The sequence below is a fragment of the Neovison vison genome, chromosome 5 (genome assembly GCF_020171115.1).
Source record: "Neovison vison isolate M4711 chromosome 5, ASM_NN_V1, whole genome shotgun sequence".
Taxonomy (NCBI): Eukaryota; Metazoa; Chordata; class Mammalia; order Carnivora; family Mustelidae; genus Neogale; species Neogale vison.
Genome location: NC_058095.1, coordinates 111,812,527 through 111,829,422, shown reverse-complemented (window position 1 = coordinate 111,829,422; position 16,896 = coordinate 111,812,527). Strand labels below are relative to the sequence as shown.

The 16,896-nt window shown below is 37.2% G+C and overlaps 1 long non-coding RNA gene across 1 annotated transcript in view; it reads left to right on the top strand.

Moving 5' to 3' along the window:
- The window catches only part of LOC122907857, a 125,125-nt gene extending 120,257 nt beyond the window's left edge, over nt 1–4,868 (top strand). The window contains exon 3 of the long non-coding RNA XR_006384771.1: nt 4,805–4,868. This is a non-coding gene — a long non-coding RNA (uncharacterized LOC122907857). The remainder of the gene's footprint in view (nt 1–4,804) is intronic.
- The last annotated feature ends 12,028 nt before the right edge of the window (nt 4,869–16,896 follow it).

Below are 16,896 nucleotides of genomic sequence, written 5' to 3'. Positions count from 1 at the left end.
TGGAACACTATGAAGGGCTTTTCTTAGGTCTGGATGTCCTTTGAAAACCAAAGAGCATATGGCAATAGGCCAAGCCAAGAGCCCCTTTCGACCTAAAACAGCCTGGTCTGATCTTTCTGTATCAAGTGCTTTCCACCAGAATCCACTGGCGGAAAAGTGTCACATTTCCTTGAAATACACAGGACATTTAATAACAACCATAGCATCTCCTCCATGGTTTACGTCTGCCTCTTCTCTGTGGGCTTTGGCAAGAAGAAGGGAATTCAGATTTGGCTATATATGGGCTAATTCTACAGGCTTGTGGCTTCGTTTTGTTCAAGCTAACTTGAGGAGACTGTCACTTTTCCTCAATTCTGTGGCAGTTAGCATGATTACTATCACATCTCTTCTATCACATCCCTACTCGCTATAGGCTGTAAATTAGGAATGGATAAAAATGCAGACGGATTACAGAGATGTTATTTTTTCTCTTATCGAGATGTTTTAGGCACTCTTATGTGGTTAATTGAAAAATATTTCCCAAACTATAATTTTGACTTTGTAAGGCATAAGACAGTTTCTTTCTTTCTTTTGTTTTTTAAAGATTTTATTTATTTATTTGACAGACAAAAGATCACAAGTAGGCAGAGAAGCAGGCTCCCCGCTGAGCAGAGAGCCAAACACGGGGGTCAATCCCAGGACCCTGAGACCATGACCTGAGCTGAAGGTAGAGGCTTAACCCACTGAGCCACCCAGGCGCCCTCACAGTTTCTTTCCCTCACCCTCCTATCCTCTTTCCTTCTCTTCAGAAAATACTCAGAAACGCATATGCATTTTAGGGTCAGAATATCATCATAAAGCGAATTTACTAAAATGAGCTAGGTGGTAACCTCATATTCTTAAAGAGTCTCTGCCTTGTACCGTGTGTTGAATCTGTCACTGGAAAATGACTAATCCGTAGGAGAGCTATTAATTTTGTAGTATTTCACAGTTCTTTTGGGGACCTGTATATTCTAATAGTATGGTCCTTAATGGTACCAAGTGCCCCAATATGTCCTATTGAATAAAAATGATGAATAATAATAATAACCCCCAAAACATTTGTTGACTGATGAGTTTATGGTTTCAGTGAAGTCACTCTTGGTTCATTATGAAACTACTTCCCCATTTCTCCACCAGATGGCAGAAGAAGGGCCAGATTACTGAGTTCAAGAGATCTTTGATTCTTAGATATTGAAATGTGATATGTTATGCAGAGGCAGGAAAAAATGCTAAAATATATTGCTATAATTTTATTTTTATTATACTTCCAACATAGGAATATCTTGAAATAAAGAAAGGATTGTGAAGAATTTAGATGCTAGTTGGTGGTTAAACATTAAGCCAGGGATTATGGACTGAAGAATGTACTAATATTCTTTCTGGTATCCTCATAAAGTGGGCAATGGGGACAAGAAAATTACTTAGTGAAGGTTTTTTACCCATCTTCTTCCCTCCGCACTTGGAAATATAAGTATGGATGTAAGATATGTTCTCTTATCCTTTGCTGCAATGGCTCTCGGCTTTATAGGAATCACATTCCCTACTATTGTTTAGCATTAATTTTGAGGATAAACCCTTAAAATTCATCTCACAGGAGAGTTAAAACGTGAGGAAATAAAAAAAGGTTAGTTAGGGACCAAGGGCCATCAGCTGACAAAAAAAAAGGGGTTTGAATTTGTACAGCAGAAACATGTTTCACATCTTGGCACTTTCAAATACTGCCCAATTTGATTCCCAGTTCTTAAGGTGGGAAAAAATATTTTATTATACTTATATAGATGTGCTTAAAGGGGAGATTTGTAAAAGATAGTGTGTTTCAACCAGAAAACAACTTTGTTGACTTCCATTCTCATTGGCACATCTCATCCATATCTAAAATCCAAAACATTGCCCATGATTTACATAGTCTGTCTTTTGAGATAACTAGCTATTAGATTACAGTTTAGAGAGAAAGGGGAGTGAGTTGAAACAGATTGCTTTGAGAATATTCTTTTTAGATAATAACCTGCATGCTAGAAATGGAAAATTCACTTCAAGGCGGTGGTTCTAAAATTTTTAAATCCATATGTGAGAAGAGTATTTTAAGAAGCACACACATATTTATGATATTTTATTGCTCAGCCACTCTGTTTTCTGAGGCTTTGGCTTTAACCTTTTCTAGTCACCATGGCAACAAAGACACAAATAACGTCCATACCATGCACTGGATCTATGAGGAAGAATTTCCAACTGTATACATAGTATGAATATTTGACCTAAGCATTGCAAAGAGAATTTAATGTAATTTTAAATATAGTAAATTGTCTGAGTGAGTCATAATCTGGAAATAGTGTACATGGCTAGGAAAATGTAGTCTCATAATTGAAGAAGGGAAAACAACGTTGGATTTCTCCTTTCTAGAAACTCCATCTTGCCTTCCCACATCTCCCCTTGCTGATGTAAAGAATGTCAAGAAAAACTTGAAGAAAATAATCCTAAAATTTAATTTTTCTCCTTTTCAAAATCTAAGCCTAAAATAAATGATATGTTTTTAGACAAATCATAAACCTGTAATCTGAGACATTGTTCTTGTGAAAACACTGCACTTCCAATTGCTGGCTGTAAATTTCTTTCCTAAAAACCCTTCTAAAACATTCACTCTGTGTTCTCAAGGAAGAAAACAGACGCTGAAATTTCACCCCTCTAAGCTTTGAATACTGGCTGGGGTGCTCCCATGAATGCAAGGTTGGGTACATAGATTTTCAGTGGAATAAGTTCTGTCCTGGACTTTGCATTCAAAGACTTGGGAAGGAGCAGATAAGGATAGTATCAGTAGTGAGATCCATGTGCACTGGGGAGTTTTCTTGGGTGGGGGTGAAGAGTCACAGAAGAGAAGCAAGGAAGTGTGAATGCCAGAAACACAAAGAGAAACCCCTGCCCGGACCTTTCAACTGATGCTTAATAAATGCTTTTTGATTTGAATGAATGATCAAAGTGTGGGGTTAATGTCAGACAGGCAGCCTTAGCATGAACGCTTGGGCAATCCAAATCTTGGTTTATTTTAATATCAGACTGTCCTAAGAGATGCCATTCCCCTGGGCTCTATGTGAATGACCCCAAACACTTCTTGCTTGAGCCACATTTCTCCACAGAAAGCCTGTACTGAGGACTTGCCCTGTGAAGAGCAGGTTAGGGTGTATTTTTGAGATTCTATGGGGATTGCTGCAACTCAGCACCTCAGTTTTCCGATGTCTAAAATGAAGAAAAAATAAATTAATAATAAGTAATAACATTTATGTAAAAGGTCTAACTCCTAACATTGTGTGATGCTAAATAGGAGATTCCACACGCTGTAAAAATTTAAGGTTGTTTTCATCAGAACCTTCTCCTGCTGGCATCCATTAAGGAGGTGGTATAGCTGAGTGGGAAAAAGGTAGTCCTGGGAGGCCAGAGAAGGAAAACCAAGTCCCAGATGGGCAGGGACCAGCTGTGAGATCTGACAGAGCCTCTCAGACCCTCTGGTGTTCAGTTGTCTCAATGGCAAAATTAATATGCTGATCTAGAGGATCGTCTCCCTAATATTTTATTTTTCTAGAGAGAATTAAAAAAGGGAGTGAGACCCCAAGTCAGTTTTACTTCTGACTTCCTTAAATAGCCCTCTAGACGTCTTGATATAGATGGAGGAATCTGTATTCCAATTTGAGAAATCAGAATAAAAGATAATACATTTTACATGCCCAGAAACATGACCCTAGGGTGGGAAGGAGAGGAAGGCAATTGATATACAGCATATGCCCATCCTACCTCCCCTCTTGTCCTGCCCTGGCCACACACATCTCTCCAGATGAACCATGGGAGAAGGCAAGCAACCAAATAGCCAGGTGCAAAAAGAACATGGGGTTGGGGGAGGGCAAAATAAAACGGGTTTTTCTGGGCCCCAGGTAAATAGGATTTCTTTGATATTGAATGGAAGGGATAGGCATTACTATTGGTTACTCAACTTTGGCTTTTAAGACTTTCAACACTTGCAAGGCTTTCTCAATTAAAAAAAAAAAAAAAGGAAAGCATGTACACATTTATGCATCATATCCCATGTAAGAATCCAACAAAAGGGCTCATCTCCTCCCTAGTGGGCCATCTCTAACTCTTATTTTCTATATCTTACAATTTGCCTTTTACAATTAGGCATAAAAGCAGTGGCAACACTGTCTCCTTGGGGCGCCTGGGTGGTTCAGTGGGTTAAAGCCTCTGCCTCTGGCTCAGGTCATGATCCCAGGTCCTGGGATCAAGCCCCACTTCAGGCTCTCTGCTCAGCAGGGAGCCTGCTTCCCCTCCTCTATCTCTGCCTGCCTCTCTGCCTACTTGTGACCTCTGTCAAATAAATAAATAAAATCTTAAAACAAACAAACAAAGAAACAAAAAACCCCACCTCTCTCCTAGATGTTCTTCTTGGTGCAAACACTCCCTTCACCCCACCCTCTGCTCTAGGGCTTCCACCACTACAAGAAGTAAGGACAGAACTTGAGAATTCTAACTAGTTTGAGAAAATTGTAAGCACCCAAACTTTTTACATTTGCTATTGTTTCCATGACAGATTTTTCTTTTCAGGAGAAAAGAACATTTCTGAAAGATCAAAATTAAATCCCTTTGAAGGATCAAAAAGGATGGTGGCTCTGGGAAAGTATTAAAATGGAGTAACACTGTGTGTATCTAAAATTGTAACATTTATGAAATTCCCAAGGACTTCAAATCTGCTAAGTTTAAAACCAATCTTCTCCTTGTGTGTTTCTTTCTGTTGGCACAGAAAAGGCAGATATCTCTTTAACTCTTTGGTGATACAATAACATTTGGATTCATTGAAGGAAATCATTGCTGAGTGAGGTATTTCATGCTGAAGAGGTAGGTGATCACTTTTCGGACATAGAACAGAGAGGGTATATATGTGTGTGTGTGTGTGTGTGTGTGTGTGAGTGTGTGTGTGTGTATTTATATATAATTTTGTATACTTATATTATTATATATTAATATTATATTAGTATATATATATAAATCCTTATTCAGACCAAATTCCTCTTTGCCTCCCCCATATTATTTTCCAGTTACTCACACAAGAATATTATCACCTTCAATCTATATGCTATTTTTAAAATATAATTTAAATATCAGTTTTGGTTCTCTTTCTAGAAACTGTTGTGAAATGGTATGTGATGAATATTAATTCATATCTTTTTTTTCCAATTTATTTATTTTCAGAAAAACAGTATTCATTATTTTTTCACCACACCCAGTGCTCCATGCAAGCCGTGCCCTCTATAATACCCACCACCTGGTACCCCAACCTCCCACGCCCCCGCCACTTCAAACCCCTCAGACTGTTTTTCAGAGTCCATAGTCTCTCATGGTTCACCTCCCCTTCCAATTTACCCAAATTCCCTACTCCTCTCTAATGCCCCTTGTCCTCCATGCTATTTGTTATGCTCCACAAATAAGTGAAACCATATGATAATTGACTCTCTCTGCTTGACTTATTTCACTCAGCATAATCTCTTCATATCTTAAAAGGATATTCCTCCTTGGCCAGAATAGACAGGATTGGACACTTTGGGGAGATCTGGTTGTGACTACATAGGAGGCTGCCACCACAACACACACACACACACACACACCCCACACACATTAACACAAGAGCAAAAACAACTCCCATCTCTTCAGTCCTCATCTTGTATTTCTTTCCCGGATCTACCACCAATACAATTAGAGATAAGGTAAGAGAATGGGATAAAATAAGAATGGGAAAAAAATTCCCATTCTTGGTCATATTCTTATATAAAGCAACCCAACATCAATTATAAGCAACTTCGAATGAGTTTACCGTAATCTCTGGCCCTGACAACAAAAAAAGACAAATAACTTGTTCTGAACTACCTCGTGCCTGAAAAGAACATGGGAAATGTTAGGAAAAAACATTGTGAGAGTAAGGAGAGCATGGACAGAAGGAAGAGCGAGAAGAAGTTGAAGAAAAACTTCACGTATCATGTGGAGTCTAACAGGAAGTGCTCCTTCACTGAATGCTTGTTTTGTATGCTTGGGTCCCTTATTTAGTCTCTATGATCCTCAGGCTGAAAAAGAATAAAATATCTGTGTGACTAGATTATTTTAAGGATTATGTTAAGTTATAAGTAAAAAGCATATAATATAATTCCCTTAAAATACTTTATTTTCATTAATTTATAATTTCCCAAGGATAACAATTATGCCCATACAATCATGGAAGAAGTTTGAAACATTTCTTGTTTGATGGGTGGTAACTAAAGAATTCCGTATTCTAAAAAAAATTGAACATTTGGAAGGTAAGTATCTATAGAAAAATGTGTAACATAAATGCCCAACAATAGAGAAATAAAAAGCAAAGTATGGCAGGTTTATGCTACAAGAGACACCCTTAGATACCAGGCAAATAGCAACCATAGAAAGCTGGAATGGCTGTACTAATATCAGACAAAATAGACTTTACGACAAGGAATATTCTTAGGAAAAGGTAATGGTAGTAGAAATGCTAGTAATCTTAGTAATGATAAGAGGGAAGCAGGGAGATATAACAATCATAAATGTAAAACTCCTCATGACCAAGCCACAAAATACATAGAGCAAAACCTGACAAGATGATAGTAGAAATAGACAAAACAATAATTATAGTTGGAGATTCAAATACTCTCTCTCCACAATTGATAGAATGAGAAAGAAAATCAAATAAGGAAGATTTGAACAATATCAACCAAATTGACCTAGTTGACCTACATAAACACACTGTCACCAACCCCAGGGTACACATTCTTTTTAGGCTAAGTTCATAAAACAACAATGAATTTAATAAGACTGAAGCCATTCAAAGTACATTCTGATTCCAGTGGACCTAAGTTAAAAATCAGTAACAAAAAAAATCTGGAAAATCCTCAAATAACTGAAAATTTAACAGCATATTTCTAAATAACCCATGGGTCTAATTTCTCACAGGAGAAATTTGAAAATATTGTGAACTAATTAAAAAACAAGAACAAACAGTATCTAAGCTTATGGAACACAGCTAAAATAGTGCTTAGAGGGGAGCTCATAGCTATAAATGCTTATATTAAGAAAGAAGAAAGATCTAAAGTCAATAATCTAAGTTTCTATCATAAGAAGCTGGGAAAAGTAGAGCACATCAAATTCAAAGGGTGGAGAAGGAAATAAAGATATGGACAGAAATAAGTAAAATCGAAAATGCAAAGCAATAGAGAATTTCAATTACATTAAAACTTGGTTCTTTAAAAACATCAACAAAATGATAAACCTCCACCTAGCCTGAACAAGGAAAGGTAGAAGCAGATGGAAATTTCCAAAATCAAGAATGAAAGAGACACACTAACATAGGCCATAAAGAGATTAAAATAATTATAAGGGAATATTATATACAACTTTATGCTATAAGACTAAACAATTTAAATGAAACGAATTGACAAATTAATAAATTCCTAGAAGGACACAAATTACTAAAATTGACTTATGAAGAAATAGTAGCTCTGAATAGATGTATACTGAGTAAAGAAATTGAATTAATACACAAAAATCTTTCCACATAAGAAAGCCAAGTCTCAAATGATTTTACTTATAAAATCTATCAAGCATTTAAAGGAAATAGATAACCGTAATTCTACAGAAACTCAGAAAACAGGGGAAGGAATACTTTTTCTACTGATATAGTAAGGCCAGTACTAGCCTGATATAAAAGTAAAACATGTATCACAAGAAAAATAAATTAATAATATTATGGAAAATAACCCCCATGAGTACAGACACAAAAATCCTTAGCAGAACATTGGCAAGTCAGATTCATCAATGTATGGAAAAGATTATAAATAATGAATAAGTGGGATTTGCAAGATTATAGCTGAAAAATCAATCAATGTAATACACAATATTAAGAGGATAAGCGGTAAAACCCAACTCAATAGAGACAGAAAAAGAATTGGAAAAAAAAAGTCAATAGCTATTCATGTTAAAAACTCCCAACAAACCAGGAATAAATGAAAAATTCCTTAACTTAATAAAAAGTATCTAAAAAAACTCACATTTGGTGAGTGAAAGTTACTGGTGAAAGATTAAGTTCTTTCTTCCTTACATTGGGGAAATTCACTGTATTGGAGTCTCTAGCTAGTGAAGTAAGGCAAGAAAAAGAAACTAAATGCAGATAGATTAGAAAGGAAGAAATGAAATGTTTTATTCACAGATGAAATGATCTTTTGTGTAGAAAAGTTTAGGAATCTAAGAAAAAGACTAAATTATTAATAGAGTTTAGCAAGTTTATAGGATACTAAATGAATATACAAATAGCATTGTATTCCTGTACACTAGCAACAAACAATTTAAATGTAATTAATAAAAATGCCATTCACAATAACAACAAAAAGAACAAAATACTTAGGAATAATGTTTTAAACATAAGACTGTTCTATATATTAAAGATTATATTACTGAACAAAATGAAAGAAGAACAAAATAAATGAGAAATATATTATGTGCATGGATTATAAAACCTGACATGGTTAAGATGTCAATTTTTCCCAAACTGATTTAGAAATTCAAAATAGCCTCTACCAAAATCCCAGCTGGCTTTCTTTAATGAATATCAATAAACTGATCCTAGGATGTATGTGTAAATGCAAACAACATAGAATAGTCAAAATGATTTTAAGAGAGAAAAACAAAGTTGACTCAAACAGCTTGATTTCAAAAGTCAACACAAAGTAATAGTAGATAAGACAGTGTGATATGGGCATACTGGTAGACATAAAGATCAACAGTGCAGAATAGTCCAGAAATAAACCTACCTATATATGGTCAATTTATTTCCAACAAATGTGCCAAGGTAATTCAATGAGGAGAGAGAGTCTTTTCAACAAATAGAGCTCCATCCATTTGCAAAAACAAACAAAAAAACACCTCCTCACCAAAAAAATCTCCCCAAACTTTAAATCAGTTATCATAGAAATGAATGTAAGAGCTGAAACTAAGTCTCAAAGAATACACAGAAGGAAATGTTTGTGATTTGGGGTTTGTAAATATTTCTTGGATTTGACATCAAAAGCACATCCATTAAAAATTTGATAAATTGGACTTCATCAAAATAAAAAAATTTTGGCCTTCACAAGATATCACTAAGAATATAAAAAGAGATGACAGAGACAGGGAGAAAATATTTACAAAACATTATCAGAAAGAAGACTTAGATAGGATAAATAACTTTTTCAACTCAATAAGAAGACAAATAACTCCCTTAAAAAATGAGCAAACTGGAAAGAAAAAAAAATAAGCAAACAATTTGAATATACATTTCTCCAAAGAAGATATACAAGTGGCTAATAAGCATATGAAAAGATGCTCAATGCCATTGGTCACTAGAGAATGCAAATTAAAACCACAAGATACCACCTCACGCCCACTAGAGTAGGCTCAAATCAAGAAGACTAAAATTTCCAAGTGTTGGTGAAGATGTGGAGGAACTGGAACCCTCATACATTGCTGGTAGAAACAAAATGGTGCAACTATTTTGGAAAACTGATAGTTTCTTAAAAGATAAATGTAAACTTACTAAACAGCCAGCTGTTCCACTCCTAGATATCTACCCAAGAGAAATGAGAATATATGCCCACATAAAAATTTGTATGTGAATTGTCATTGTAGTGTTACTCACAATAGCCAAAAAAAAAAAAAAAAAGACAATGTCCAGCAACTGATGAATGCATAAAAAATGTAGTAAATCCTGACAGTGGAATATTGCACAATAATAAATGGAATGGATTACTGACATATACAACAACACGTATCAAAAACATAGTGCTAAATGAAAGAAGCCAGATACATTAGACTATGATGATCACATTTATAAATAATTTCCAAAAAATACAATACTGCCTGAGATTAGGGGGAGAGCAGGGATGACTGCCAATAGTTCAAAGAAATTTTTTCAGTTGATGGAAATGGGTTAAAACTGGATTATTTCTGAATTCTTATAGCATCTTTTCTCATAATCACCCAAACCTGGAAACAATCCAGATATTTCTCAGTAAGTGAATGGATAAACAAACCATGGTATATCCATATAGTGGGATATTACTCAGCCATATTAAGAAATGTGCCAATGAATCACAAAAAGACATGGATGTTTCTTAAATGCTAATGGTTTTTTAAAAACAGCTAGTCTGAAAGTGCTATATACCATACGATTCCAATAACGTAACATTCTAGAAGAGGCAACATTATAGAGATAGTAAAATGATCCGTGGTCACCAAGGGTTCATGGGTGTGGTGGGGGCCAATGTTGAATACGTGAGGTACAAGGGATAGTTTAGGGTTGTGAAATTACTCTGTATGAAATTGTAATTGTGGATATAGCACTACGCATTTGTCCAAACCCACTGAACTTAATAGCGCAAAGAGTGAAACTTAGTTTATGTAAAAGTTTAAAAAACCATCTAGAATGTCAGGGGATACCAGGGAGAAATGTAGACTATCGCAAGAGAATTGAACTGTGCTTCAGTGTATGAAACAACCTCACTAAAGCAGGTGAGGAAAAGGTGTTAACTTAAATGATTTAGGGAATGAGTGGAATCCATAAGATTTAAAGGCAAAAGAAACTACACAGAAGCACTGTACTCTGGTTGGTAAAGTTTTTCCCTGTAAGGGGAAATATAAGTCTTAATAATTCTGAAACGACTATACATATATACTGAAGTTGAACAATCAAATAAATGGATAGTAGATGGTGAGAGCCAAGTTTCTCACTGTGAGAGTGAAATTTTACCAATAAGCAAGAGGAGGGAGCCACAATGATCCCTCTGATAATGGATTAGGGTTGGAGATAGCAATATGAACTCGTGTTAGCTTACTATAGATAAAGATGGCTATATAAAAAAAATTTCTATATATGTGTAAATACATGAATTAATACACATATATTCCCTTGTTTTGTCAGCTGGTAAGTCCCAGAAACATCAAACCTCTATAGCAACAAGCACACCTACCACCAAGGTTTTGCTTTCTCCAATATCATTCTCCTGTAATAAGAGGAGCCAGGACTCCTTGGAGAAATGGCTGATTCTAGGGCTGAGAGAGGAAATAAGACTGGAGCATCTTATAGTGGCAGGAAGTGTTAAAAAACCAGGAACCAAAATGGAGTAAACAAAATCCCACAACAAGAGAAATATTACAAAGGGACATAGGAGCCAACTGAAGGAGCTTCCAATGTTCAAAGCTGGAACAATTTGGGCAAAAACTCAAGGTAGTATTGGATTATAATCCAAAGTATGAAATAAATGTTCATGTGCCCACACTGATATAGATAATTTAATAAATAATAATTGGGGTAGAGAAGAAATATCTCCCACACATAAGAATTCCAAATAAGTTACGTAGATACTCCATCTTCAAGGAAGTGGGACACAACTCCTAACTCCTTCTTAAGTGTGGCTATATAGTCTGCACACAGTGCCTTCCTTCAGAAAAGTGCAGTGTGGAAGGAGGAATAAAAAATTAACCTCACAGTACAGAAGCCTGACCAACACTGCCTCAGCCAGGTGACCAAAGTGAAGAGAAGCAATGATAAGTCATGGTGACCGAATGAACCCTTCACATGATATGGTGAAAATGGTACTTTTTCTCTGTGATCTTTCTCTTTAAAACCCAGTCTTACCATGAGAAAAATCAAACAAATTCCAACTACGGGGCACCCTACAAAATGCCTGACCAGTACCCCTCAAAACTGTTAAGGTCATCAAAAACAAGGACAGTCTGAAAAACTGTCACAGCTAAGAGAGGCCGAAGGAGACATAATGAGTAAATGTAATATGGTATCCTGGATGGGACCCTGGAACATAAAAAGGATATTAGCTAAAAAAAAAAAAAATTAAGGAAAACAAACTAAATTGGAGACCTCATGGAATAATGAATGTTTCAATGTTGTCTCATTGATTGCAACAAATAAGTAAGAAGTTAATGACAGAGGGAACAGGGGATGGGGTATATGGGAACCCTCTGAACTACTTTCACAAGTGTTCTATATATCTAAAGATGAAAATTCTCTCTTTTCTGCAGTATTACAGTACTGATCAGAGAAGATCTATATAGAAATCTGGGATAAAATTAACTGATATCACACAGATAATGTTCCAGGAAAATGTGTACCATTGTCTCTGTGCTGGCTTGTGCTAAAGTGCTAAAGTGCTAAAGTGACAGCTAGAAAAGGTTTAGAATTAGTATTATCATCATTACATATTTGGCAGAAATATCCATTATTAGCAGCTGAAAAAACATGACATGGAACTCTTGAATAGAACTGAAAAGGAAAACACAAACTCTCTCAACCTTGTTTTCTGTATACAGCTCACATTTTCTATGAAACAAAGAGCTGGATTTTTCTTTTTAGAGTGTGCAAGGCTTGTTTCTTTTAGGAAAATCTAGTCTTTATAATTACACAATACTTTCCAATGCTCAAAACATCCTTAACTCATTAGATGTCTAAAAGGACTCTGTAAAATGAGTTTTATTGTTATTATCCACAGAAAGAAACAGGTTCAGAGATGATAAATGATTTGCTCCAAATACGTATTTTAAAAATAATGGAATTGGAATTTAAACCTGCTCTTGAAAATTAAAATCTAATACCCTTTCTGGGGTACCTGGGTGGCTCAGTCAGTTAAGTGTCTGGCTTCGGCTCAGGTCATGACCCCGAGGTCCTGGGATTGAGCCCCATGTCAGGGTCCCTGCTCAGTGGGGAGTCTGTTTCTCCCTCTCTCTCTGCCTCTCCTCTCGCTCCTGCTCTCTCTGTCACTCACTCTCTTTTTCAAATAAGTAAAAGATATTATTTTACTTATTTGACAGAGAGAGATCACAAGTAGGCAGAGAGGCAGGCAGAGAGAGAGAGAGAGGAGGAAGCAGGCTCCCCGCTGAGCAGAGAGCCCGATGCGGGACTCGATCCCAGGACCCTGAGATCATGACCTGAGCCGAAGGCAGCGGCTTAACCCACTGAGCTACCCAGGCGCCCATAAATAAAATCTTTTTTAAAAGGATACTTTGAAAAAAAATCTAACACCCTTTCTACTACTAAATGCATCTTGAGAAAGCCTTGGTCTTCTTTTTTGGCACATGTCAGCAGACAACAGGCATCTATAACAAGATGTCAGCTGCTCAGTGAGAGTACCAAAAGTGGGCTTTGGCCTTCTAAAGGGCACCACTACAAACAACCAGGAAATTCTCCCAAGCATCACCAAATCTCAAATCCAGTCATTTATTTTCCATTTTCTCCCTCAACTGCTTTCACTTTCTCTGCTTCCTGGTTGAGTCTGATCAGACTTTTAGGTTTCTGATTCCTGCTCAGCTGGTGAGGAGTTGATCTATGCCTTAATCAATTCTGCTTCCACACTATAATTTAGCTTTTTTAAAAAGTTATCTTTTTTTTGTGATAACATTTAAGTTCTACCCTCAGCAAATCTCAATTATATAACACTGTGTTATCCACTATAGTTACCATGTTTTACATTAGATCCTCAGACCTTATTCATCTTACAGCTGAAAATTCTGCCTTAAGCTTTTTACTTAACTGTTTGATGCTGAGGTCCTGGTCCCTGTTCCTGTTTTGCCTTGATCCTTGGTCCTGGCCAGGAATGACACATGGCAAAGTGCATTAGACAGTTATAGACGACCCAAATGCTATTTTAAATAGGCTCTTTGAACTATTTTTAAAGGTTCACTGAAAAATGAAGTACTTGAGAATTCACAGAGTTATTATGAATATCTAATTCTACCTCATCTCTCTTCTCAGGGAGATAGGTCTTAAGTATCATTTCTCTTGAAGGAGATGAGGAATTGGGTCGTTATTTTCAATCTCACAGTAACATTTCACTGACCTCTAAAAATACCTACTATTAAAATGGTATGGAAACTAATTCTTCAGCTGAATCAGCCTTTAATAGAAGAGAGGAATAATACTCTGTTTTGGAAGAACAGCTTTCCTTCGGAATGGGATCTTAGGGTTTAATAATCTAACCTGTTCAGGTACAATGGGACACTCGGAAATGCATCTAGTTCCTATTCTTTTGGGGGGTATTGGCAAAGAGATTCACATTTCACACAGTGGTGTGAAGGGCCTGGGGAAATTGAGTTAATGACATTTGAAGTCAGTCTTTTAAATCCATATAGAACATCAGATTTCATATTAAATCATTCCAGTACATTGAAACTCATTTCATTTGTGTTGCCTGAGTGCTGACTGTTCTCCTTGTGCTGTACTTTGTCAGTTCTCAGTGCCTTTTGCCACTAATTCTGAACTTGAATCTATGTCCTCCAAGAGGACGTAGAACTTTATATGCAAGAGTTCGCAGAGCCAATGGTTTTGTCTCCATGTGCTCATCACTGAATGGCAATGTTCTCTTGCCTCAAGAGGCTGCCAGGTGGTCTTGCAAAGCATGCTGGGAGGGATGAAGATTTAGAGCAAGGGGGTAGGGAGAGGGTCAAGCGATAGGTGCTGAGAAGTGTCATTTGGCAGACAGAACACTGCTTTGGAGAGTATGGAAATAAGCCATGGACGTGGGGAAATGAAGACTGGAAATAGGATGAGTGTGTTGAAGAGTAAGGAACTCAAAGAAAAATAGGAGGGAAAGTATGAGAGACAGGCAGAGGAAGGCAGGGAAGACTGTGGTAGGAAACATGGAAGTCCACCCAGACAGAAAATACAAAAATTTTGTTAGGAAGTAATAGGGCTTCATCTCTCCAATCAAATTTCAAAAATAACATTCTGATCTCTGACTAGTCCTGGTGGCTAGGGGACAAAGAAGTGGGCAGGCAAGTTCAAGGCAAGATTTGGTACCAGAGACAATGGCCAGAAAGTCAAAGATGTGTTACCAGGGGCCATGGGGGTAGAATGGGGAGTTAGTGTTTCACGGGTACAGAGTTTCAGTTTGGGATGATGAAAAAGTTCTGGAGAAGGATAGCAGTGATATTTGTACAACAACGTGAATGAATTTACAATGTGAGTGGACAGTGTACTTCAAAATAGTTAAAACGGGAAATCTCATGTTATGTATATTTTACCACAATAAATGAATTTTTTAAGGAAAAAAGTAAATGAGAAAAAAAGAGACAACGCTAGCATCAGGTTTCCAGTGCAGAAGCTCAGGCATAATGGTGAGGGAGAAGACCATTTCTCAGAACTGGCCCAGGAGGTGGAGTCTAGTTCTAGACAGAAAGACCTCTCTACACAAGGTCAGAGCTGGACTGACAGCACATATGACTTTGTGGGGAGATTCAGGGTGTGTTCTGGAACATCTTGCTGCTGTTTAAGCCTGGGGAATGGGTGAGCCTGAAACTGGGCTTACGCAGTCTCATTCACAGAGGGAGAGGAAACCTAAGAGGCTGGATATTGAGCAAGACTAAACCATGTTGGCTTGCTGTGATCTCATTTTCATGATGTAAAACCCATGTTGGGAAGGACAACAAGAAACATCAGTCTTGAGGAAAACTAGCCCCTACTTAAGGAAATAATGTGACAATGAATGGAGTGGAAATAGGATATAGAGTTCCTAATATTTTAGGCCAACTAACTAACTAACTGGTAGACAATTCTTCTTTTTAAAGAACTCTATGCCTTTTCACTAATGAATTCATGTCCCCACAGAGTCATAAAGGATGAGAATTTGGCCCAAATGTGTACTTAAATTGGATCGCCTTGTAAGAATGCTTTAAAAAATAAAATGCAGCCACCTGTGACCTATTAAGACTGTTAATGTACTCATTGACATAAATACCTGAAGGGTTTCTACAGCAGCTGGAACATGGCTCAAAGACCTTTTGTGTCTGCTTTTTAATGTACTTCCAAAGTGACTTCATAAAATTGCAACCACTCCCACCAGTGGGACTGAGGTTTTATTTAACTCCCTGAGACCTCACCTTCCACCACTACTGATGTCAGTGATTATTAATGCTGCCTATGTCAAGTGTCTTGAGGATAAAAATCAAACCCCAAATAAGTTATTGATTGAGAGACAAGGCTTAAACAAATCAAAACCTACATGTGTCTGGCTACAATGCTCACACGATGGCATTTTTCTAGCTCTGCCCTCACTCTGTAGAATCTTTAGCCCCCAGAAATTATTCCCATTTGGGTCCTAGCAAGGCCTAAATTCTTCCCATAAGGCACTACCCGAGGATTCAAACAACTAAACGTCTTGGCCCTGATGGACCCCGGGATATCCAGGCTTCCATGGTGTTGTATCTCTCTCTCCTGTTCCTTAGTTGAGAGGCTAGCCTCCACGGCCCAAGAAAGGCTGATTGTTGCAGATGTCTACAGCAAGGCTAATGGTGACCAAGGCAGAGGGAAGCAATTTCTGTCTACAGCAAGGCTAATTGTGACCAAGGCAGAGGGAAGCAATTTCTGGACCATTGCGGATCCTGTACTGTCCTCATAAATATTCCCATGCTATTACCTTTGAGCTTTGTCCATACCCTTTAAGTCAACAAATGTTTATTGAATATCTATGAGATGTTGAGCAATGGCTCATGGTGCACAGTTATAAGTAAAACAAGCATCACGAAAAAAAAATTCATAAATGGACAACTATCTATATGACATGCTAAGAAGGAACTAGTTGAGGTGTTGTAATAAGGAACAACAGCTGAAGAAGTTGTCAGGAGGTGTCCTCACTCAGGAAATGACATGTAACGTGAACCCAAAGGATGCGAAGGAAACGGGGTAGTGGGTGAAGAGTTCTCCAGGCAAAGGGAATCACAAAGAGCACAAGGAAGAAAGAAGCATGGTATATCCGATGGGTATATGGCATATCCGATGCTTTTTAGGTATATCCTAAT